This window comes from Strix uralensis, chromosome 3 (assembly GCF_047716275.1).
Source record: "Strix uralensis isolate ZFMK-TIS-50842 chromosome 3, bStrUra1, whole genome shotgun sequence".
NCBI lineage: Eukaryota > Metazoa > Chordata > Aves > Strigiformes > Strigidae > Strix > Strix uralensis.
Window position 1 is genome coordinate 45,555,558 of NC_133974.1, and position 27,569 is coordinate 45,583,126.

Consider the following 27,569-nt stretch of genomic DNA (forward strand, 5'->3'; position numbering starts at 1 on the left):
TCTCATAGAAAATGTTTTAAAATGGAATGACTGTTTCCATCATGAAAACAGAAGGAAGTTTTTGGGGAAGGTCAAAAGATGACATGAACATTTCCCATTTGGACTATTTGAAAGGAAGTCTACCTCCTGAAACTGTGACTGCATCCAAACTGTTACTAACCTAAATACAAATTCACCTACACATTTGCATCATAAAGCATGTGATTTAATCACATTAATAAAGTATATCGGTGTGGAATTCTGAGGAAACTGATATGAACTGCTCTTTCTTCTAGCATGACTATATTGCCATCACCAGGCTTTGAAGTGGCTATGCCTGAGTTTTCTGAAGTGTAGTTGGGATATGCTCGTTTGAAGCACAAGGTTCATAGCATGGGAAAAATATTCAAGAGATCAATTATTACTCCTGACTCACAGTGTGTTCAAGCTGTCTTTATTGCTTGTCATTGAGACAATAATTTGATTTGACAGGCAGATTGGATGTTATTAAAATTAAAGGATTTCAGTTGCCTTACTGCACATGTGAGGTGTTGTTATGAAGATCTGCTTTGTGAAGAGAACCAAGACGACTGTCACTGGCTTGGTCTGCAGGTAAAAGAGTTGCAAAATTCCCCAGTTTTGTAATTGATTGGTGAATTAATTGTACATAGTTGTCTGTTGGTGACCGTTTACTAATGGACTGCATCTCTCACATTATTGAAGTTGATACAGTGTACTTTTTTCAGGGAAAACAGGAACTAGCAGTTTGGAGTGAGGGCTCTGTTGTGTTACTGGTGTTAGTGCTCTTTTTATTATCCAGTATGAAACTTGCACTACCATTTGAACCCCATTTTATTAGATACTGTATATTCATATATACAACAAAAAGCCTATAAAAAATCATGAAAACAAAAAAGATTGAAAAACAGATAGATATAGGAGTCTAGAAAAGGCAAATCATGTATGGTTGCAGCATGCTTTCAGGTAAAAGTTTATAAGCCTTTTATGAATGAATAAATCAGAAAATAATCTTACTAGGGGTTCACTGGAAATGCTGCTAGAAAAAGATGACTTCATTATTATTTCCACTTTGTAAATAAAAAAAAGGCAAGTAATGATCTGTTCATGAACATGTCTAGAATTATCCAGTTTAATGATCCTTAAATGTACTTCTGTTTTATTAAGTTGTAATTGGTGAAATTGATACAAATATCTAAGCTCTTTTTATAGGAAAGGTTTTCACTTTTATATAACTCGTGAGTTTAAGAATATTTAATGATTTTTCATAACCTTTTGGTAAATGATCTTTTATTTCTGTCAAAATAAATTCAGGAGGGGTAGTACACTCCACCAAGAGCCTATGTTCTGGACATTTGACACCAGTCCAATCTTAGAATACCTATTTTCAGACATTTAAGAGCGACAGTTTAGAAAATGTCTGATCCTTGGAAGTCCTTCCATAAACATCCACCACCAGTTGGTAAACTATTTAGGTCTCTTAAGCTGCTCCTTTGAATTTTGAGAAATATATGTAGTAGTAAGAAGCATGCATTACTACGATTTTGTAATATGTTTTTCCTATCAAAGAACATATTTCTATTGTGCTCTAGTGCTAACACTTAACATGCTTTTTTTTTTTTTTTTTAAAGGAGAGCAAATGTTAGTAAATGTACAGGTAAACCTACCAATTAATTAAGTCTACATGTAATTAAGTAAATGTAAATTGCCATATGCTCAGTACTTTTCATAACCCTGAAGATAATAATTACCATATCCGGCTCATAATGGCCTTACTTTCAAAACAGGTGGGATATTATCCATCTCTTTGTTTTTCCTTAGTTATATTTTTAGACCAATAGTAAATGCAGTTGCAAAATATAACTGAGAACAGAACTGATTTTTTGCATTTACGAGTGCAGGCTTAAAAAGTTCTAAGTTCCTGTCCTTGCAGGTAAGGTTAAACAAAGAACTGATTTTTCAGTCCATCACATGCAGCCTACAAATCTGAAGGTGAGGTAATTACAAAAAAGTTTTCTCACTATTTGAATTGCACTCACATGAAATTTTATAAAAGGAAGAAGGAAAATAATTAATAAATTGACAGTGAAACTTCACTTCCTGGAAGATGCCATTTTTCTCTTGTGCCATCAAACAATCCAGCAATATCTGAAGGACAGATATGTAAAAATGTGAATGTGCTTGAAAAAATAAGAATTTAAAAAGGAAAGTGAAAGGAAATTTTTTAGAATCTGGCCAGTCATAAAAGATTACTCATCAGACTGTGCATCTCAAAACACTTTTATCTTTGTCTTTGACATGCCCTTACTAATTCTGTGATTTTCCTCAGTCTCTTCATGGTTATTAAATACTGAAATATTGTAAAATATAGTATAAACTATATATGTATATTGATATTATTTTGTCATCCATATTATGAACACTGAGAATAGTCGGTTGTTGTTGCTGAATTGTTATATTGCTTTATTTATAATGAATTTAACTCACTATGTTTAATAACTGATCTATATCTGTGTTGTCCACCATTCTTTATGATTCTGATGGATGGAAGTAAATGGTTCACCTAGTCATCCACATTTTGGCTGCACTTTCTCAACAGGTTCTTTTAGACTGTGTGTATCAGTGTTAAGCAGTAATTTAAGACTACCATAGCTAAAGATTTTTCCATGTGTAGTCATGTCATACAGCACTCATCCTTAGTTACCCTCTCTGAGAAGTAAAAATACAAATGCATAAAGTACTATCAAGTAAGAAAGGGTTTTCCAAACCGCATGCTACTAGTGATACAGAAGGCATTTCAAAATAGTATGAAACCTTTTGCAGACCTGCTTCTGCCAATTGTAATTACTATGGTTCCCATCAATACAATTGATGGTTCCAAGCAATTAGATATTCTGAAAACCTGATAGGGTTTTCATATGGGCATACGGTATGTCTCTAAGACTATGAACATTCAGCCTAAGAACGAACTGTGTTCATTTGAATTAGGAGAAGATAGGAGGGAGACGTAGCTGGTGATCTCGTTGTTTTGTAGTTTAGCTTCTGAAATGAAATGAAATAAAGAATATCAGTTAAAAGGAATCTATTAGGGCAATTATTAATAATTTCATAAAAGTTCATTCCAACTAAAAATACTTTGTAGAATAATTCTTTTATAAAATCTGCTTAGAAGAACCCTTTTGGATATATTCTACAGGCATTTTGAAAGAAGATGTGTTATCCATGTGAAGACTCACAGATACATTTAATTCTTAATCTTTGCCTTCACCCTTCCTGATTTGTTTGACCTACTGTTTCCCCAGTTTTTAGATGACAATTTCTACCAATGCTGATAATAAAAAAAAAGAAACACAACAAAAACCTGAATATCAACAAGGAGGTTCACAGAGGAATGCAATCAAAACTGATGTTGCAAATCAAGCCTAGAATCAGACCATCAAAAATTCAAAAACTTTCAGCTATTTGCAATTATGGTGGTAATTGCTATTTTAAAATGTTTTCCTTCTTCCAAAGAAACTCCATGTTGTTAGCTGAAATTCTATGTATTTTAAATCACAGAAAATCTTTTTGCAGCTGATGAAGACTAAATAATATAGGCAATCAAAACAACATATTATCTACATATTTTAGCTGATTAAGAAAAAGTAGCTTTTGGAACTTCTTTAAAAAAATCATTTTACTGTGTAGTACTAGCTAATTACAGCATACTTTTTCACAGACCAAAACATTTACATTATCTATTTTAAAGCAAAGGTGATGGATTTTTAAATTCTTTTTAAGGAAATCGCATCTGAGGTCTTTGCTATGATATTTTAGTCCATGTAATTATTCCTCTTCTTTCTGTTGGAATCAGCATTTGCAGTAAAGTTTTGATTAATATATGTAAACAACATTATAATACATAAAATTAAGGTTTCCTTAAAAATATCATAATTTAAAGATTGGTGTATCAACATTACATAATATGAAGCCATTAAATAAAAGTAAATGGCTAAAAGTTATATATAGAGTGTAGGAAAATGCTATTAAATAATAATGTAAGAATAATTTTGGTTCAAGAGCAATTATTATAAAGGGCAACTAAATTCTGAGATCTTGCTCAAGACTCTTGTACTAAATTATATCTTGAATATGAGAAAATGCATTTATTTTTATTCTCTGATAGGAATAATAAACTATGGTCTTGTTTCTTTTGTTCAGAGGCTTGTTTAATTCACAATTTTTGAAGGATATGTTCTGTAAAGAAAGGGAAAATTCTATTTCAGTTTCATTATTGAAACTTTTTAGAATTTTTCTAGTAAATCTGTTAAAAGGCAATAATATGCCATGATTTTTAATGAAGTAAAAATTCATAGACATTCTGCTAGGTGTTTTCTTGTAGCAACATTCTATTAGTTATTAGCTTGATGTCTGAAGAACAGATATTAGCAAATGTTTTACCTTAAGAATTGCTTATAAAGGTAAAATTGTACAATATAAAATTGGTCTATATGACCAACACCTGACAAATTTACAAGATTTGCTTTCAGAAAAAAAATTACGAAAAAAGCAGGTTTATATTTTTCTAGCAATTGTTTTATACAGATTATGTCTGCATGAAGCAAATGCAAGGGATTGGCAGGGGAGTGATGACACAGCACTGATGCAACTGCAGTAGGATCAATGAAGCTGGCAGAGCCCTGGGTGGAATTTTTTGAAGTTGGAGGCAAATTTTTAGTGGAGGATCCTGCTTACAGACCTCATTTATAAAACAATCAGAATGAGCAACTGTATTAAAGTACTCTGAGATTGTGTAAGGGGTTTGTTTGTTTGGGGTTTTTTTTTGTTTTTTTTTCCAGGCTTACAACAAGAGTGGAGCTGGAAAGTGTCTGGAAGTTTAGGAGAAAGTCTTTAAACGCCAAAATAACTGCAGCTAACTGTTGGTATAAAATGGAGACTTTGATTAATTTGTTAAATATCTAATTTTGTACTCACTGATTCATACCACTGAGGCCAAGAATTTCATAAATATTTAGCGTCTTTAGTAAGCTTGTGTGACAATTTGAGGCAAAATGAAACCAATAACGTTAAAAAGAGAGCAAAAAGGATTCACAGGTTGAAACCACTCAGTGTTGTTTAATCTGCAGTACTAAATTATTAAATCCTTTAAGGAAGAGAAATCTCATACTCTTGAAAGAGTATTTGGGAAAATGACTTTTCAACATTAGAGTAAATCTGCTAAGTTTGAAAATATAATTTTAATCAGGACATGAATGTTGGAGGTTTTGTACAAATAAGCTACGCTTGTGAATCATTGCTTAGGGTCACTTGATATTTATTTTTATAAGATGCAGGATACAGGAAAGTTAGGGAGGAAAAAAAACTGTCATGGCATTTTGAGTTTTAAGTATATGTTACTCTTCTGAGTTCATAAGCAGCTTTTTTCATAATTAAAGTGAGTGCTAGGAAAAAAAAAAATTGGATCACATTTGTAATGTGGCTACTATTTAAAACCAGACCTCTCATACATCATTTTATGCATTAGAAATAAAACTATTTGAACAGAGGTCTTTGTTTTGTAGTAACTATAAACCTGAACTTTATTATGAAAGAGATACCACTGACGTTTTTCCCTCTTACAAGATGTCTCTAAATCTGATATCACATGATACTGTATGAATGAAAAAGCAGTCATGACTTCAGATATAAAAAGCCTAAAGTAAATCTGTAGTATTGCAACCATACTTGGGAAAAGCACCAGTCATTTTATTCTATAGAATTCCTGAGCCAGCTGATAGATGAATCATTTTTGACAGTAACTCAGTTTTTGACCTATGTGGCAGGGAGAAGGTCACAGCAGTAGGAGAGGTTCTGTGATAATTGGAAAGTGAAGGGGACTTGGTGGTGCAGTAGGTTAGTGCATTAGCCTTTCCCCTCCGGAGACCTCGGTTCATAGTCTGCCTTAGGGTCACTAGTGGAAATTCACACTTTGGTGTCCTACTTCTGTTTGTACATATGACAAAAAAGACCCATATTTGGAAAAAAAATGTTGTCTTCTCTATAAAATGCTGTATTGGCAAGAATTTTAGGGTCAATGTACATTGGCAGAGAGCTTAAACAGCCTTTATTCCTGCAATACATGTCTGTAAAGTCCACTTTCCCCAAAAGAACATTCACTCAATATGTTACTAAAAGGGAAAAAAGGAAAAACTTCTCAGATGATATGCATGAAAATGATGCAAGTAATGAAGGAAAATTATCCATAATACAGAAGCTACACTGATAAATTGCCCATTTTCATTTGGAATTAACTCCTGCTAATCTTTCTTGCACTGAAGTTATATTTCTCTTAAACTGTTTTACTTGAACTTCCTTCTGCCTAAGATTATTAAGTGCCAGAGAACTGATGTTTCATATGCAGTGGAGTGGAGCAGTGATGACATCCAGTGATTAATTAGTTCAAAAAGTACACATTCCCTAAAGGTATCCTGGGAGCCACTTTCCGGGCCTGTTTAAAAGAAACATATTGCTTGCTTTTACAGGTTGTAGTAAGCTGAATATAGATTGGTTATCAACAATGTACTGTCTTTTATTACATCTGTAGTGCTTACTCTTATTGCCTTGTAACAAGGGTGGTGCAACTAATTGTGCTTAATGATGCAATGCAAAGAGCCTGAATTTTGTCTTATCAACCCCTCCTATGTTTATCTTTTCATCTCCTTTAAAATGTACAACTTCCAAATTATGTTAGGGATTTGCAGCAATGTGTAAACACCTTAACTTTCAAATCCTCACAAAAATGTTAGCTCTGTTTACAACTGTGAGAGAACTTCCCTCTTCAAACATGAATTAAATATTCAGGATGAGTGAGTCCAGCCCAAGAACCTTGGTGACTAAAGCAGTCTGTTCAAGGATGGAAAAAGCATCAGGGAAGTAAGACCCACAATTTTATACCCTTCTTCCAGGCAATAGGTACTCACAATTATGGCTCCATCTCTGGAGCAGATTACAAGAATTGTCATCTAACCACAGTATCCGGACTCTATCCCTTTTTGACAATAATTTCCCTCTAACTTGAGGGAAACATGGAGTAGAGATTAAAACCTACTTTCTCTTTTTTCCCTTCAATAGTAACAAAAAAGATAGAGTGGGGGTAAACAGAGAAGCAACAAAGGATTAAAGGATAAAGACAGACAGGACAGAGGAAGCTTGAACAGAAAGAAGCAGACAAGAACAGAGCTGTCATTTGACTGATAAATCATTCTCTTAATCAGCTGTGCCAGCCAAAGAAGGCCTGACTAAGCAGCTACAAATGAAGAAACTTTAACTGATTTTTTTTTTTTCCATTCTGCCAATACATACCTAGTAATTTAAATTTACACTTTTAATTGTACTAGTTTCTAACAGGGTGATAGGAGCCTTGGTTTGAGACTTATACTTTTCTTTGCATGAAAAAAAAATTCCTAGAATTGTGAAAAACTTTAAGCAGCTTCTATACTGCATAAGAGTTTACATCTCCTTTAAGTGCACTAGATTTCTTTGAGTAGTTAGATTTCTTCAGTGGTTAGTTTTTCTTGTTGCTGGGGTTTTTTTTGTGTGTTTTTTTTTTTTTTTTTTTTTCCATAAAACACCATGAAGCTGATGTGAAGCCTGAATAAGAAGCAGAAGCAAGATAGGATTGAACTATGACTTTTCCATACATTGTGATGTTCGCAGAAGGGAGTAAGCCAAGATAGACCTTATCATGGTACACATGCATCTTGCCAGACCAGCAAGCTCACTCCCATTCAGCCTTCACTCACACCTCTCACCTCTAATTGCAGACCAACATCAGGATGCCTTTGGGATGTCAGTCTCATATCCTCTAAGGGTTGATGATAACAGTTTCACAGCCTGGGGGGAGGAGGAAGAGTGCTTCTTCCCTATTTCCATGCAAAGGTGAGACTGAACTAGAAATGAGAGTTGAGGCTGAAATAAAAATGAAGAAGAATGAGACCTAAGTTGAGATGAAAGTGAAAATGGAGAATTATGAGTTGTAACATGGTTTTGATAAATAAAAAAACCCTCAAACCTGAAATACTCTCTGAACTGCTTAAGCAAGTTGGTCCAAAACATTACTTTTAATTTTTTATTTTTCTTGTATACCTCATGTCTTAAACCAAAAGCCTGATGAATAACTCTTCTCATAAACAAAACTTCTGCATTATATACAGCACATTTTCATCATCTGCTCGTTTATGCTGTGCCCCATTACAAATGAGGTTCTAAAAGAAGTGACAGATGTCTAGTTTGAAGAAGCTCTGCTGATGTTAAAGTTGTAGAAAGAGGAATAGTACTGTATGCTTATTCTGGAAGCCTACATGAACCTTTTGATGAACTTAGTAGGGCTGTTAGTTTTGCTTAGCCCTCTTTTCTCAGAATCCAGATAGTATTTTTGTGCATTTAAGTCTTTAATGTTCAACAATGTGTCTCACTAATAAGTGGTTATGCATCCTGAGATAATTGAAATTTGTCTCTATTCATTACTATGTTATCATAACTGTATAGGATTTAAACATGCATTGTAATTCTAATTTTTAAAGGTTCTTTCAGCTTTTGTTTCTAATTATGAAAAATAAAAGGTAAAGGTAACACAGCAATTGCAATGAAATGTTCAGATTTCTAGCCGCCAATGGAAGTGTGTGTATTTCTGGATTTGATTTTGAGTTGAGAAAATAAACTGACAACTTATTTTTACACCACTTTAGTAGTGGTGTGGACTTTTTTTTTTTGTAGTTTCAGTGTTGTTAGGTATGATGCACAGAAGCAGGGTGAGAAAGTGATTTCATGCTCTATTTCTTCAGATGAAGTTTTGTGCTCTGCTGACAAATACTGACATATAAACCCAAATTGCAACTTCCCAGATCTAACAATGGTAAATAAAAAAATTGTTCACAGAAGTCATAGATAGACTTTTATAGGCCATACAAAACTTTTGAAATGAGTTGATATCTTACCATGGCACAGGTTAGCTTGAAAAAAATTAGCCTTTCTTGGTTTTAGACTCTTAAAATGATGACTGGTTTCTATGCTTTTAAAATAGGTTATTTGATACCATATTTTTTAATTATATTGAAACAAAACAAAAGTTTAAAAAAAGAAAAATTGGTGACCATGTTGGGGATTTCTTTTGGAATGGAAGCTTCTTTATTGTCTAAAATCAAATAAGCTTATTGTACTTGGCAGGATATAAAAGGACAAAGTTATTAGTCCATGAATATAAGGAAGCATCAACATCTTTATTTTTGAAATCTCAAGAGTTACTCTTTCTTCTCTATTACTTCACCCAGAATTTTACCACATAACTATTTTTGGGTTTGGTTTTGTACAGCAAGCTTCAGTGATCAGAAGGTTATGAAATAAGGAAATTGTGTATGCTACTTTGCTACCAATTTATTACCTCCGGCTTCTGCCTCACAGAGGTGGATGTTCATCTTGGGGTGATTCTTTTCATCTCTTGTTCCCACTTGTCCGTTTTGTCTGACTCTGTCCAGTCTCTGCTCCAGACATGGGAAAATCTCTTACAGAATAGCTGCTCAGCTATTTCTGTTTACAAAAAATATGTGTGGGTTTATCTTAATATGCAAGGCTTTAAACCATGGAGATTCTTCAGATGTTTCATGAATGTCACTGTCCTTCCTGCCTTGGGGACAGAGCAAATAAGAATGGAAACCTCTCCAGCCAGCCATCAGTCAATGGTAACCCATCCTCACTCAATCATTAGTTTACTGTAGTTGGACTCTTTACTAGGTTGATACTTTTCCTACATGTAATTTAAGACAACATAGCTTCGTTTGAAGTAAAACAAAGAAACAAATGCTGCATATTTTTACTGGGAAAAGATGTCTTAAAAAAATGTTTCATTCAGTTCCACTCAAAGTCATTTATGGCTGTGATTTTTGTTCCTGCTGCATAATCTCAAGAAAGATTGTCACCTAATAATATAGTAGAGCATTGTATTAAGCTGGTTGCATGTTATCTGGCCAAATATATAATTTTGAGCTATTTCTAGTGTTTTATATTTATCTTTAAGATGTTTTCTAAGGTAGCTCTCTGAAAATGGAATTTGATTCCACTGAAAAAGTGAGTACTGTGTGTTGTATATTTAAGCCACAACTTTGGGGTATGAGAAAAAATGGTAGAGAATGAGAAAAATTAACAAAGTTATCAATTTGATAATAGGAGCACAAAATGTTCAATGTGTATCAGATAATATTTATCAAATGTAACTGCCTACATTTCTAAAGAGAAGCTCTATGATAACAGCCATAATCACAGGTTTATGATAAAGTATCTGAGGCTTCAGATGTTCAGTCTAACAAGCACTAATATCATGATAATGTATAAGTAGGTTTACTGAATAGTCATAAATGTAAACTTGTTTCAGAGGCAAAATTGTTTCAATTAAGAATAATGGAATACTGCTAGATGAAGTAAAATTATGGCACTGTCTGTTCATTACATAAAACAACATACTGCAAATAGGAATATTAAAATTTAGAATGAAAATATTGGTTTTATATTCCCCTCTTCAGGCTCAGTTCTTAGTGGCTTGGAATTTAGAAATGGAGTAGCTGTGGGTGGGTAAGTAAGGGTCCATGGCTTTGAGTTGACTTTTTCAAACTACTCCCTTGATAGACTTTGTGGCAAATTGTTCCCAGTCATAACTCTACATGACATTAGCGTTGTAACCAGATTATGTGACTAAAGCCAGGTGCTGTATACCTGACAGATTTCAGGAGGTAGCAGGAAAAGTGTTAAAGATGTGTCTCAGTTTTGTGAAGTCTGTATCAGGAAAAGATTTGGCTACCTCTGCAGGTATTTCTAGTTGTGTTTTGCTTCGAACAAAAGTTGAAGCTTCAATCCTTCATGTATTTAGAACTTTTTAAAGGAATGATTTCTTCAAGATGACAACAACTCCTGAAAGGATAAAAGCTTAAGAAAATACATAACATATTGAAATATGCACACATATTGTACCTCATCTTGCCTAGTTCTCCATGAAATGTCAAAAGAACCTCCTACTGTGATATGTCTGTGAGCTCTGCAAGACTGATTAAATTTCTATATAATATCAATCGTTGCATCCTGTGAACCATAAATTATAAAATTTGTGTTCTATTTTATCACTCCATAAAAAGGCTTAAAACTTTTTTCTTATCAGATACGAAGAATAAACTGTGACTCTCATTTTATTTGTGGAAATTTTATGCACATAGAGAAACAGAGTGTAAATGTGGGGTATATTCTTTATATATGTGTGTGAAAGAAATAGATTAAGAAAGCATTTGCTACAATAAAATAAATAATATTATGATTTATTTCTCAATTTTGTAGCAACCCAAAACACGGGAACAAAATTAGGTGTCCAAAGCCTAATATGTAAAGGTCCCTTGAGAGCAGAACAGAGAATATTTAGGCTGTAAGAGGATGCAGTTTCTTCCCTTACATTTTTAACTAGTGGAATAGCAAAATATAATCAGGAGATTGGTGTTAGAGAAGATTTGCTTTGTGACAGAAACTAGTGTTAAAAGGGCTTGTGGTCATTTCTCACACCACTTCAGGATGTGTGGTTTCTGTACAGAATCTCAACTTACACATTTAAATCGTATTCAATGTTTTTGACCTTTTGGCACCACACACCAAGAGGCTAATGTGAGGAATCTGTTCCTCTTGAATTGCTGACTGTAGTTTAAGTCCATTGTTCAGAGAATTTCAGGATTATGAATTTCAAACTAAGATGTACGTAATAAAAATGTCTTTATTCTCATTCTCATCTCTGTCTCACACTCTCTCACTCTCTCTCACAGGGTTTTGTACTGCGGCTCATCACCATTGCATCTGAGTGCCTTCCAAATAAAATAAATAACAGTAGCAAAGCCTCTAGTGAACATCATGGGGAACATCAACATTGAGAGGCAGGGCTTATAAATCTGCATGCAACACTGTATGAACGTGCTTAGATTGCCTCCCGACCGGAGCTGGCTTACATCCAGCTTTTTGAGTAAAGTGTACTTGAGTGACTTCAGGCTTATATTCACTGTATGAACTTGCTTTAGGGTTGATGCTTCTCTCAGGGCAGGTTAGAGTGGGAGAAAGGTGAGAGAGGAGGGTGTGTTTGTGTGACAGCTTTTGGTAGTTTGTGATAATTGTGCACAAAGTTTTTATTCAGATTGCAAATGTCACAGTTATGAATACACCTGTGATTTCTTATGTTGTTCCTTAATGGAAATAAGCATAATTTTAATAACTTTTCTTAATGAAAAAATAGCAGCGGAATTAATTTGATTTTTTTTCTTGTAAAACTATGTAATTTTATTTTTCTTCAGTTTATTTTTACAGTTTCTTTTATCTTTAGTATTGTAGGTATCCTGAGCAGTATGCCATTAAATCAGTAGCAAACATAAGTTGATCATTACAGAGTGGCTTTCAAATATGCAATATTCATTTTGAGAATGGATCATAGATGGAAGCCATTAGTAAAATTTTGCAAGATATAGTCTGGGGTAAAATGTATGAATAAAAGTGGTAATTGCAAGAATTTTGAAATTTTAAGAGGCAAATATTGTAACAATGAACTGTAAACAGTTTCAAAATTCTTAAACATCAAACCAAGTGCTAGTAAAAAAAAAAAGTTACAAAAGCTCTCCCCTTAATGGAAACATGGTTAGATTGTATGCATCATAGGGCAGATCTTGTGGCTGATTTTCTGTATAATCTAGTGGATGCTGTTTCTCATGAAAGTATTTCATTCAAATCCATTCAGAAGTTGTATTTATGAAACCATGTCATATAGTTGGCTACTTTGTCAAGAGCTGGCAAACAAATGGTTTGCTGAAACATTTGATCATCACCAAAAAGATACAGTTACAATGAACTATTCATTAGTAACCAGTTTCCTCTAACTGTTGATAAAAACTCTGGAGTTCGTATAACTTCAGAAAGGTTAGTGGCTGCAACTATTTTGTTGAGTGAAATCTGCAAGTGTAGAAATTACAGTTCTAAAATCAGAGGTGCTGATGCAGTACTGTGCCTTGATTTTGGGCCTTCTGCTAGTTTTCCAGGGAAATACACTGTCCTGGGAGGGGGGGAAGTATATAAGACCATGAATGATTAAGGAGTTCATCTAAAGATCTCTTATTTCAGTGCATTGTGACTTGCTGTATGTTCTTTGCATCTCTTGCCTAATTCATGTAGTCTATTTAAAACTGAAAATGTTATCAACCCTTGCAAAATGAGGAGTCATTTACCAGCTATTTTCAAATCTGCTGAAAGGAAAAACCTCGGGTTTTGCATATGGAAAATGCTGGTTTTGTAATACATTAGCATGATTTCCTCAAGAGTGATTCTGATACAAAGATTTTCCTGGACAGGGTCAGCATGATACATATACAGCAATTGAACAATTAGAAGAAAGTTGTTGATTTCCTATCCTTAGAAGAAAAGATGTAGACATTTAAACCTCAGAGCTCAAAGATTGCATAGATTTCCTTTAGATTTTTGCTGAGCTGAGTTTTGTGCTTTCTGTTCTTAAAGGATGCGTTATTTACAAAAAGAAGAGAGTATCCACTTCTGTTGTACATAAACAATGTCAATTTCGTAAGCTAAATGCACATGGCATACAGGTTACAGTTTTTCTGGTGTTGAGGCAAATGTAAAGACAGTATTTCAAAATTGTTAAAGGAATTAGTAACATGTGTTCTTTTCAGTACCCAGAGGTGAAAGTATCATTAAAAAGGTTGTTTAGAAAGTAGAGAGTAATAGATCTGTTTTTGAAAATGTATGCAATACAGAAAGTAAAAGAGATTTCATTGCGATCTTAAAAAAAAAAATTAAAAGGAATTTAATTGGAGTATGGAAAAAAGTACCAAAATATCTATATAAATACACATATATTTGTCCTAAATTATTGGAAAGCTGAATAACAGTCATTTTCTGACCTCAATAAACTATTCCTACATGTTCTATATAAGGCTTTGTAGAGAATCTTTGGTGAGACTATTTTAAGAGAAATTGAGGAAAAGAGTAATTCTCTTGTACAGCTTCTTTTTGATCATTAAAGATCATTTTGACATCCCAGAATGGTACTACATCTGATGAAGACAATATAAAATACTTAATTTGTTTGCAAATGTTTAGTTACATTATTGTTATATTTTGAAGGTGATTTATCTAGGTATTTTTTAAAAAAAACATTTAATTTAATTTAATTATTTTATATTTTATTTATTTTATTTTATTTTATCTGGAAAATTAGAGTGAAGTGGCTGTAGACCTAACTAAGGACAGAGAAAGGGAGCATATATGCTTGAGCCTCATGGGCTGCTACTGTTGTTATTACTCGAGGGGCAGTGCAGATCTAGACTAACAGCTAAAAGAATGCGAAGGCTGAAGTGGGGCATCTTGGACACCAAACAGCTTGCAATGACTCTGTGTATGGATTTTGGAGGAGAGCAAGATGCTTTGCTCTGGATAGGTAAGCAAGAGGAGGTAGATTAATAGCACTTTATCAAAGTTCCTGTCAGAACTGAGCCTCTAGAATGTCAGCCAAAAGGGAGAACAGTGATGATATATAGGTAAAATTACTCAAACTGAAACTTTTAATTCTTTTTCAAGTGCTACAATCCTTTCTAGAAACCTAATGAATTGATCTGAATTTAAAAGGTTTTTTTTGGGGGGGCGGGGTGGCATTTGGTATTGGGTTTCTTTTTTTTTTTTTTTTTTTTTTAATTCTACAGAAATGTTCTATTTTAAAGCCTTCACATAAAGCCTTAGGTTTTAGGATTTGGAACAAAGCAATTTCAATTATTAGTGTCCTTGTTTCAGCTGAAACAGAGTTAATTTTCTTCCCAGTAGCTGGTACAGTGCTGTGTTTTGGATTCACTCTGAGAATGATGTTGATGATAACACACTGATGTTTTAGTTGTTGCACTTATCCTAAGTTAAGGATTTTTCAGTTTCCCCTTCTCTGCCAGCAAGCAGGTGCACAAGAAGCTGGGAGGGAGCATGGCCAGGACAGCTGACCCAAACTAGCCAAAGGGATATTCCATTCCACAGAATGTCATGCTCAGTATATAAACTGGGGGCAGTTGGCTGGGAGGGGCAGATTGCTGCTCGGGCATTGGTGAGCAACAGCATTGTGCATCACTTGTCTTTTCTTGGGTTTTATTTCCCTTGTTTTGTTATATTCCTTTTCACTACCATTATTATTACTATAATTATAATTATCATTAATCATTATTGTTATTATATATTTTATATTTTATTTTAGTTATGAAACAAGTCTTATCTCAACCTGGGAGTTTTACTTTTTTTAGATTCTCCTTCCCCATCCCACGGGGAGAGGGAAGGAGTGAGCAAGCAGTTGCATGGTGCTTAGTTGCTGGCTGGAGTTAAACCACAACTAGTACATGCTTCACACAGTCACGTTCTGCCTTTTGAATCCATGTATTTCAAAGGAATAAGTATGTCATGATTTTATTTTTTTAAATGTTCCTTACAAGGAGCAACTTTTTTAAGTTTTAAACTTATGTTTAGTAGAACATGTTAAAGCAACAGAAAGCTTCATCCCTTTTTCTTCCATGGGGTCACAGATTCAGAACTTTACTAAATTTGAGAAACAGAAGTGGATAAATAGGGAAGTAAAAGTTCCAGAGGTGTAGAAGATGACTCAGAAATGTGGAGGTGTCTAAGGAATTCCCTAGTTAAAGAAAATATACGAGGAATCAAAAAATGAAGATGCCACACATTTGAATCGTAGAAAGACTGCTTATCCCAGCAGAAAGATAGCTCTTGTCCCTTCAAAAGAAGGAAGACTCACAGCCTTAGGAGACAATTAATTTTTTGAGTCAAAAAAGATAGAAACAGATGTGAAAGTCAAATATACAAAGGGAAAGGCAGGGATTTTATTCAGGAAAAACTGGAAAATATCCAGTGCTCTGGATTCAGTAATGAAAACTTGTGGACTTGGCCAGAGAAGGGGCAGTAAAGAAAGCAACAGCTAAAGCTTTTCAGCTTTGCATTGCCAGTATCTTTCATATATTCTTCCTTTTTCAGGTAAGGGACTTCTCACAGAGTCTTTCCGATAATGATATTAGTTGGGTTAGAAGTTTAATAATGTAGATGTTGGCCCACTAGAAACTGGGCTTCAGTAAAACCCTGCATATCACACAGGCTCTTAGACAGCTGCTAGGCAAAGATAAAGGTCTATAGTATTCAGAAATTATTACAAAGATGCAAATTTTAGGTCTCTGGTTTTGTTTCTTACTCAAAAAACTTAAAATGTATCTTCAGTGTCTGTAATTATGTTTCTTGGTGGCTCAGCATAAGTCTTTAAAAACTGGAAGGCTTCATGCCAGACCTTTGATCTAAAGACTGTAACAACAATTGAAATTGCATCTCCCAATCTTGTTTCCAGGTGGCAATGTTATATTTCAGTAAGTTAAGTTACAAGAACAAGTAGAATTTGGAAGGGCAAAGGCATGGAAATAAAGTACTTTCTACCTTTCTAAAACTTTGTAACAAAAAAATTTGTTTTGCCTACATACAATAATTTAACAGAACTAAAGTTGTATGAAACATGACTATCAAGAATCTATTAGTATTAATAATGTGTTTTGAGAAACACTGACACTTGTCTGTTATCACAGAAACATATATAAGAATTAATTTCTTTGAAAGCCTACTGTATAAATAGGTAAGACCAACAAAGAATGGAGAAGGAAGTAAACATGTGGAAAGATACAGTGACTTGCAGGATGGGAGCAGTAAATTTGTCCATCTGCCACTCCCAGTCTGGATCTGTACATATTAAACCAACAGTAGATGACTGTTCCTAAAGAGATCACAGAAGCATTCATATTGTGAGTGAGAGATGATAATAGGTGAGATAATTACAAGGCGCAACTGTTTACCTGAGCTATCTGACTGCTAACTACCTATAATTAAGCAGCAGCTCTAGTGCTCTATGAAGGGTAAGTTAATGTAAATACTTTCGGCTAGTTGTTAGCAGCCTTTGGTCTGCAGAAATTGAGCTGCTGCTGACTCAGAAAGTTTCAGGAAGACTGCTGAGACAAAAGGAGGTCATGATTTTCTAAAAAGTTTGAGAAATACTACATTAAGCTGCACCTTTTCTCAAATATTCTAGTCGTCTTCTGATTTTACTTCACAAAGCTTGACATTTGTGGTTTGCTTTTACAGATCATAGGGTCTGTTCATACATTAACTCTGCCCATAATTAGGTGAGTGAAGATCGCAAGCACAGCAAGAATTTCAGCTTTCCCTTCTGCAGCTGAAATTCAATTAATGGTAGTGTTCTCCTGCATGGTAGCTCAAGTATCCACTGTTAGGTGGTTCAACAGCTCTATTTTTAGTTTGTTCCTTAAAATCTGGTTTTATTCCTCCTGTTACTTTTGGAAGTCTGTGACAGCCAGTTTCATGTGAATTCTGGAAATAACTCTTATGCTCCTATTCTTTATAAAGAATTTATCTTTCTGTGAGTATCCAGCCTCTTGTGTTTTATTTCTCTGAGTCAGCTATGCAAGGAAAGCTTGGACGTGTAGTTTGAAAAGTATTGTTAGAAGAAAAGCTTTTAGTGTTGTATCAGTATGTCTCCCCCATGGTCCCCTTTCTGGTTCCCTTTATTATAAGTTTTTCTAGAAGACGTTGGCTTGACTCATTGTCTATGATTTTGTAAGATTTCCTGATGTGGAACACAAGTGAATGCTGTCTCTTCTGATGTGTTGGTATATGTCCTCAAGGGAGCAAAAACGAGACTGCAGTTTAGTTGAGCCTCTGGTAGCAGTTGGCTCTCTTGTTCTCTGTAGGGAACTCTAGAATGGAAAAGGCAGCCAGTCATGCATGCTGTAATTTACATCTGATTGATGAAGGGTTTAGATTCACAGGAACAATTTGCACTGGGACTCCTGTGGCCTAAAACTGAAATATTTTGCCATTGCTATCCAGCATTAATTTTTGTCTTGATCAGTCTCATATCTTTCCATGTCAAGTTCATTCTCAGAATTAACCCTTGAAGTTATACATTTAAATGATGCTTGGTAGTCCTTGTTTCCTGTGTTAAATAATCAAGCAATTTAAGTTGTAGCTGAAAACACCGCCTTTCTAATAATCAGATAAATATATTTTATGAGAAAAAGTACGCCATACAGTATTTGCTATGCTTGCGAAGTCAGTTAAACCTTTATTATTAGAATAACGAAGTATTTGCACATTAATTCATTAAGGTCTTCAGAAAAAGCACAGCCTTTAAGCAGAAAAACAGCATCAAATAAAAGCTTTTGGGCATCTCAAAAAGAACAAGTTAGTATTGTTTAATGGAATGGAATTAGGCCAATAAGGTATTATCGGTAAGTTCTCAAATGAACATACGTACTAAATGAAATACTGTCAAAACTTACTATTTTGTAAAATATGTCTGTTACATAGTTTATATTACTATCATACCAAAAATATAGCTCCTCTTGCCCCAGGAATCCCTCCAACCACCACTAGGCAGGTTTTGTTCTGACCTAACATGTGCCACACTAAAGCTACACATCTAGAAGCTTCTTGAAGTTAAATAATTGAGGATAGTTGAGTTTGTTGTTTGGGTTTTTTTCCTGAACTTCACTATTTTTGAAGTATCAGACCACAGTGAGGGGAAAATGACAATGAATCTTTATATACAATGTAAAAATAATCAAATACTATTGATTGCAAAGGCTTAAATTATTTTTTTCATTTAAATGTGTCTTCAAAATGAAACACCAAAAATTCTAATTCCTTATGAATATTTCCAGACCAACTAAACATGTAAATATATAAATTTGCTGTGAAACTTATTAATGGGCATTTGTTTACATATTTTTATCTCAATTATCTATGCCCATAGGACCCATTCAATCAATTTTTTACTAAGTAGTTTTCAAAATATAATTACTCTTAGGGGTAGGCCTGTGAACAGCAGTGTCATTTACACTATAGTTCACTAATTGCACTTCTAAGCCATTATAATGAATTATACTTGTACATTCTTCAAGAAGATCAGTTAATGCTAATCACTTCTATCACATATATCACTTAGGCGACATCCATCTATAACAGCCTTTTCATTTACAGCCTCATTCCCTTTTAATTTTCTTGCATTATAAGATATGGCCATAAATGTATAGTGTATGTGCACATAACCAGTTAGCCTTGTAAACTTAGTAATAAAAGTTGAGTTTTAACATTTCAAAGATGCGTTCTTCTATATTTGAATAAATTTAAGATGAAAACGATTAGGTTTGTGATTATTAGATGTGCAGTTCTGGAACACCAGTTCAGGAATTACGGGTTATAGGAATAACCAAAATAAATAGTTCTAGTATGAAACTTGATACATTTACAAATGGGATGTATAGAGAAGATTACTTTTTATGTTGGGTGACCAGATTTGTTGACCCAGATGCTTTTCTAGGCCTGTTTTTTTGTGCTTTAACAAGACAGAGCAATATGTACTGCAAAGTAAGGACCTGAGTGCTTTTGTCTAACTAATCTATGGACTGAATGCCTACATACAGGCAGTAAAAAGATTTGTTTGCAGGATGAGAGATGCTGAAATACTTACCTCATACTTGCATGAAATCCCTCTGACTAGTTTGACAAGGGAAGTGAAATTTCTTAAGATGTGGGAAACTTTGCTGGGGATTTAGGTACAAGAAGCCCAGTTGTCCCAAGTGTGAAAAAAGAGCTGCCACCTCTTCTCTCCTTGTTATCATCACAGCATATTGAGACAATGTTTCACTAGTAGCTTACTGGAATTTCTAGGAAGTTGTGGTAACACATATAGCAAGGATCTTAAAAATGAAACATGCATGAAAAATTAATTAGATGTATGCATGCTATACCTAGTATAAACAATAAGCGCTACTAGTATCATCATTGTAGTTGTGGTTGGAATACTCATAAAATTTCTGTGATACCTAAGCTACTGGTGTCTTTACTCACATTTGAGTTTCTAAGGGGTAATATTGAAAAAACCCTATTTATGTATGAAAATACCAGAAATATGAAACAAGTGGTCTTTGTTAGGTTTCCAAGCTGAAGGAAAATACTGAAAAATATAAAATCAGTTCTTCAACTCCAAAGTTGCAGCTTACTAAAAAATAAAAGTTAATGATTAATAAAACAAAGGCCCATGGTTTAAAAATATGCTTTGAAAGAGCACAAGAAATTCTTTGTGGAAAAATTACAATATAAGAAAATGCAACACAAAGGAATTTTATAGTGTCTTGAGTAGTATAACTTCCTTGAGAGGGATCACACACATCAGTAACCAAACCAGCTTACTTTACAGATGGAGGAAAAAGGGACAATAGCATGTTAAAATTCTTTTTTTGTAGGTGCTTAATACCTCTAGTGAGAGATTCCCACTAGACATTCCAAAGACAATTTTTTTTGTGGTGCAATTCCATTGACCAGTTTACTACATGAATTTACTCCATTCAGTAGATTTTGGCATCTTAATACAGGACTTACGGAGCATCTATTCAGTAAAGCTAGGGGATCGTCATGCTGCCTGACTCCTAGACCACATTTTCTCCAACTTGTGGAAAAGTATAAGAGAATAATTATTAGGAAAGTCAGATAGCAGGTGAGTTTTCTAGCCATAAGTAGAAGATAAAGTGATAAAGAGAGGGAAAATGAGAAAGCTAGTTTGCATAATAAGGGAGGAAAAGACTATGTAAATAGACCATGAACTGCATCTAGGAGATGAGGTAAAGCAGCTGTATAGCAGACTAATTGCTGAAGGAAACCTGGTTGAGAGAGGTGCTGCAAATCCCCACAGAAACCAGGAAGAGTCAGTTTCACATAGCTGGAGTCTGCTTGTCAACAAGAATATGGTGCCCTGGAAAAAATCCTGAAGAGCTTTTCCATGAGCTATCTTCCAGCTGCCGAAATATGAAATGTGGATCTTAGATTATAAATCAATTTTATGGGAGCAAGGAAAAATCCACCATTATTCTTTATGTCAGGAGAAATCTATATGACATCAGATTCTTGGAATTTATACTAAGGTTTTGTCCTTGTGCATCTCTTATCATTTTAGATTTTTTAGGTTTTTAGGTTTTTTTAATATTAGCATCTTGGAGTAAGTATTCTGATAAAAACATCTCAGCCAAATCATTACAGTGGTTTGTAAGTTTTATTGTATTTTTATTATTTGATAAATGTTTTTTCAGGTGTGAGTTTAAGCTATATGGAACTACATTCCCCTGGAATGGGAGGCAGAACATTCTGTCATATATACACCACGTGTCCCTTGGTTTTTCTACCCCAGAGTTTGTAGACACCAAATATGGAGTATTATCAGAATAGGGAAGATGTGAATATGGAACATGCTTGGGGTGCTTTGACATCTGAACCCAGTCCATGAGTTCAAAGCAAAACAAAGTTTTAGCTGTTCTAAAGCTAGGTCATTGACTAAGTAGCAGAAAGTAAGGAGTGAGTGAAAGGAGATTAGAGACTGCTGTAGTTACAGACAGAAATATCCACAGAATCTGGTTTTAGTTCTACTGCTCTAGAGTCCTGCACTATTTGTCACAGATCCATGACTGTGAAAGGTCCATTCCTATGCCCAGCCCTCATTCTTTTCTGTTGCCCACTGACAGTCTATACCAAGCCTCTGAAGGTCCTACTGTCAGAGCACCTGGCATGCATGGTAACAGTTTACAACTATAATTTTAGGTGCACTGTGTGAAGGCAGGCGATTTTATTCTGAGGAGCAGCCCTAAAACCAGCCTTACCAAATAGTTACATTCATTAAACCAGAGTTGCAGTATTAACTTTTATTTTCTCTGTAGTTCATATGTCTAGTTAACATGAAATAAACATAGCATAAGAATGGTTGAAATACATCGTATCAAAGGTATATCTAGACTAGCATCTTGTCTATAATGCTAATGGGTAGTGGATACTTAAGGAAGACAAGAAGAACATACTGAATTGCTTTGCCTCTAGCATTTACAGCAAACAGTGCTTTAGGGCTTGCATGAGTGAGGGGTTGTAGTTGGACTGCTGTGTTTAATAACTGCCAATGTACCTATTCTCCATCAACTAGTCTAGTCTTTCTCAGAAGCCATTTACACTTTTGAACTCTAGAGATTCAGAAAGAAAAACTGCAGCTCTAACACATTATGTATTGTAAAAAAGCAGGACTTTTTTTTAAAAAAAAAAATCTGTTGTTTGATAATGTCACTGAGTGTTCATAGTTTTAGTTTTATGAGACATAATGACTTATCCCAACCTCCTCTTTTTCCCTCTGTTTATGACTTTGGATTTCTATTATATTGCCACTCAGTCATGCCCTCTGTCGGGCCCTAGTCTGCTAAGTTTGAAAGCACTACCATGCCCCTGACTGTTCTTGCCTTTTTTTTTTAATTTTCTATTGTTATTATTTTATTTTTTTCTTTAAAAAGGCAGATCAGAGTTACATGCTGTATTGAAGAAATATATGTATTTCTTGAATAGTGCACAGCGATATTTTCTGGTTTACTATAAATTTCTTTCTTTTATTTTTCTTGACCACTGCTGATCAGTTCATGGAATTGAACTGCCTGACTAGCTTCGTGGATGAGGGGAGAACATTTGATGTTTATCTTTAGTGAGGGTTTTGATATTGTCTCTACATAGACAAGCTGTCAAAGTATGGGTTAGATTAGTGCATAGGCACAGAGGATTGTGACCAGTGGCAGAAAGTCCAGTTTGGAAGCAAGTCACTAGTGTTTTACCTAGTGGTGTTCATCAGGTGTTGGTAGCGGGGTGAACACTGTTGAACACTTTCATTAAGGACCTGGGTGATGGGGCGGAGTGTACCTTTAGCAAGTTTGTAGATGACACAAAACTGAGAGGTGTGCTGCCATTCAGAGGGACCAGGACAGGCTGAAGAAATGGTATTGAGATTAATCTCATGACGTTTGACAAAGGGAAATGCCAAATCCTACCCCTGGGAAACAATAACCTTAGGCAGTACACACTGGTGGCTGGCCAGCTGGAAAGCAGCTCAGCAGAGAAGGACATTAGGGTCTTGGTGCACAGCAAACTGACATGAAGAAGAAATGCATTAACACAGCAAAGAAGGCCAACAACATCCTGGGCTGCATTAGGCAGGCCATTGCCAGAAGGCTGTAGGAGGTGATCATTGTTCTCTTCTCATCACTGATGAGACACATCTGGGATGCTGGGTACAGTTGTGGATGACTAAGGGATTGGAGCACCTTTCCTGCCACTTGAAAAGGCTAAAAGAGCTGGGGCTGTTTGGCCTCAAGAAGAGAACTTAAACAGTTCTGTGATTCTGTGAATTATCTGCTATATCTTCAATATCTTTCCTGAGTGACAACCAAGAAGTCATTTAAAGTAATTTTGACTTTTACACCTATGTTCTTCATATCCACTGCTTTGAAATCCATGTGCTATTTTATCAGTTGGTCACTCAGTGTTTTGAATTGGCTGGGTACTGACAGGTTAAAAAGAAAGTTTGTAAGAGAGAGTCTGGTGGTCCTGGTGGACAAATTAGATATGAGTCAGCATGGTACCCTTGCAGCAGTGAAGGCCAATTGCCTAGTCCAAAGTTGGAGAGAAGTATTTTTTTTCTTTCTGTTCAGCACTTTTGGTGCTGCTGGAAAACTGTGCCCAATTTTATGCTCTGCTAAAGGAACATACACAGACATAGAAGGAGCAACTGGGGGATGTGAGTTTATCTGTCCTTAAGGAAAGAAGGCCCAGGGAGGACCTTACCACTGACTTGAACTACCAGTGGGACATTACAGGTTACACAGAGCCAGACTTTTCTCAGAGGTACACAGTGAAAAGATCAGAGCTGTGAAAAGGGAAATTCCAATTAGACTGTGAAAAGTTGTGTTATTTTGTTTTGTTGTTTTGTTTTGTTCCATCAAGGGTGATCAAATGCTGGAACAGTTTGCAAAGAAGTCTTGTAACTGTCATCCTTGGAGATGATAATTCAGCCAGACAAGGCTGATCTGTCTTCGAAATGGTGCTGCTTTAAGTGGGAACAGATGACCTTCCAGCCTAAATTATTTTGTAATTCTGTACTCTTTCTGTAACTGTTTGTAGTCAGCAGATATGGTATGTGGAATAATGTTGGGTCATCCCATTGCTTTTCATCTCAATATCTGCCCCATTTTTAAGATTAGGTTTAATTAAGATTAGATAGGCTCTCTTAATTTGGAATATTGTTTTCTGACTTTTAATCAATAATGAATTTCTAAAAGTACCTTCTATTTTATCCTGCAATTTTTGCTGTTTGCTTTTTAAATCCTTTGGTGAGGAACATATATCCAAGAGATCACCCATATCATACATCTCAAAAACCTCTAATAGATTTGTGAAACATCAATTCTCTACAAAAGCTCTGCTTTCTGGTGCTCCATGTGTCCAGTAACGTATTCATCATTTTAATTTCTAACAGGTTGTTTGATAAAGAAGTCAGACTTTCTAGTCTCTAGTTCCCAGATCACCTCTGGAGACATTTTAATGAATTGCTCTTATATATGCCATCTCCCTTTTCCTTGTGCAAAACCAGATTTAAATGGTCATTTACATACCACAGTTAATAAACCAGCAATTTTATGTGTGAATTCTTTTAAAACTATAGGTGGTTACTTCTGACTCATGGTGATTCTTTACCGCCCAATTAATCAATTTTTTCAAAACACCTCTTACGTTATTTCAATTTGAGATAATTTTTTAGATTTGTCCCTGGTAAAGAATGGTTCTGATACAGGAATTTTATGCTTGCTTCTTCAGTGAACATGAGATTTTGAATTCATGGGGTGAATGCTGATCCTCGTGAGTCAAAATGAGTTTTAATTTTAGGAGGAGAGAATTCAGCCTTGCTGTTATTCCACTGACAAATTCTGCGTGCTTTGAATCCTTGATTGTTTACATTCAAGCTAGTTATATCTGAATAGGAGTACAACCAAATGGGAGGCAAATTTATTTAAGTTCCAAATATATTGTTCAAGATGTGTGCGTAAAGCTCAATAACCACAAAAATGCTGTTAGGTATTTAAATGCCATAAATTTATGTTACAGATGTGCCCCTGACGTAAACTGACAGTGTAGGGAGTGAAAGTTCCTTTAGAAAGCAGTGATGACTGGGATGTTTTCCATATATTCTATTCTTTAAGACCATTAACACAGTTGAAAAGTAAAGCCAGTGTATTCAATGATCAAAGTATTCAAAAGAAAAAGAAAGAATAATATAAACAGAATCAAAATTAAGCCTAAATTTTGCATTGTGCCCTTTCTGCAGTTATTATCAAGTAGCAAGCTGTGTAAAATATCGAAACAAGTTAGTAATATACCAGCAAATAGCCTGCAAAATAAAATGAGTAATTATAGGATGTACTTCAAAATAGAGAATAAAGTTACTTTACAGTAGTACTTGACACTGAATATTTGTAAGACCATGCAAACTAGAATGAGATTAGTCAAGACAAATTCTAGTAAATCAGTTTATTATAAAAGACAAAAGAATTTGCTTGGAAATGAGGAAGAAACATTCATATGTGCAAGAATCCTACTGCAAGCAAAAGAAGCAAGGGAGTCAGGAGATCTGTATAGTCTGTGCATCATTCAGCATGGAGGCTAGTAGAGAAATAAAGGAGCATTAATTTAAGCATTTAGGAGAAATGTTAGGGTTTGTATATGGTTTCATCTTGTCTTTCTCAATCCAATACTTTACCATCTCCTTCCCAAACTGCATACCATTAGCACTTCTGTATTCTAATCTCTCCCTTGCTGCTTAAAATTATCACTCCTTTATTTCAAATATGGCTTCTTATCCTCTGCTCTGCTAATTGGCTTTATTACCCTCGACCCCTTCTTGCCTCCACTGCAGGCAGCTTGACATTTTTTCATCAACTAATCCCCACTTTTCACACCCCTCTGTTCTCCTCCCCCCCTCTCCACATTTGCTTCCCTTTCCTCTTTTGGTGTATTCAGAGCTGCAGAGAGCTTTTCAGCAGATATTCAAACCCCTGGAGAAATTCAAAGAGATCGAAACACAGCACAAGAGCTAGGGGTGTTTTCTTCTGGGCTGCCAAAAGCATAAGGTAACATTCAGAATGAGGTCACAGTACCATGATCTCATTTTGAATTGGATTTGCTTATGGGGCGTAGGAAGCCTGGTGGGGAGAGCATATTCTTTTGCTAGTCAGTATTACATCAACAGACTGAAAAAACTTAGGCATTTACTTTCATTTCCTAATTTATAAATTTGTATGTCAAGAGTTTTAAAAAATTATGAGGAGATAATAAAATAGTGGCTTAAGCTAGGCATGGACTGGACTTGCAGCAGCCAAGTGTAGCACATGTACAGAGTTGCCAAAACAAAATGAAATATTTGAGAAAAGTATTTTGCAGGATAACTGAAGATGTTTGAAAAGAATACCAATGATTTTGGTGCTATGGAAAGCAAGATAGAATTGGCAGGAGAGAGCATGGCATGAGTGGGTATTTCAGAAACTTCCTTGCATAAGGTGCTGCCAACAGGCTATTTAGGAATAATGCAGCATTCTAGTATTTGTCCTGATTTCTCATTGTCACTTCTTAATAACTACATGTATATTCTTTCCTATGAAAGAGACAGAAATAGACATTTCATGGCCCAAAGAGCCTACGTAATGTAAAGAACAGGGAAACAAGATGCACTGGAAGGCCATACCTGGTGTCAATTTAAAGTTTTCTGTTTGATAACATCGTAATTAATCCTGCACCATTAGTAGTATTTCGACATAGGGAAACTGGCAGGACTTTGCACTGGTTCGAATGAGAAGTTAAACAGCTGGTGCATTAACTTTGAAACTGGTATTGAAACACAAGGCAGGCTGTGAAATAAAACGTGTGTAGGAGCAACAGAAGAAATAGCAGAGTGTGATGAACTTTGCTGGTAACCTGGCTAACTAGTGAGTGGAAAGAACTGAAAATCAGAGAGAGAGAGAGGGAAAGAAATCCAAGTGCAGGGAGAGAAAACAATCTGCTGAGCTTTAGAGAAAGAGCAATATTGGCAAGGTACCTTTCAGAGTGGCTGAGTGATCCTCAGCTTCAGTGTGTGCAGAATTAAAGCCTGGCTGAGTCAAGGGACTTGAACATAAGAATATTTGCTCCTGTGATTAAACATCATAATCATAAACACAGAGGAAAAAGCAGAGTTAGGGGTAGCTTTGTGGACTTTTTACAAGATCAATTTTGCAAATCTTTTGCCATTATTTTTGGAATGAATATATAATCTCTGTTGATTACATGGGTTGTAAGCACACCAAGTGCTGGAATGTGTATTTCAGAAACTTAATTTAAAAAGCTAATCAATAACTTTTATTTTTATTATGGTACAATTATTTCTTAAATATGCGTTTTAAACTATGTCTTTCCATGTCATACATTAGCTTTCAATCTCAAAAAAGATAGCTCATGAAAATTTTAATTTGTCATTATGAACTAGGACCATTGCTGTAAAAAAGCTACTCTGTTTAGCAATGCAGGCTGCAAAAAAA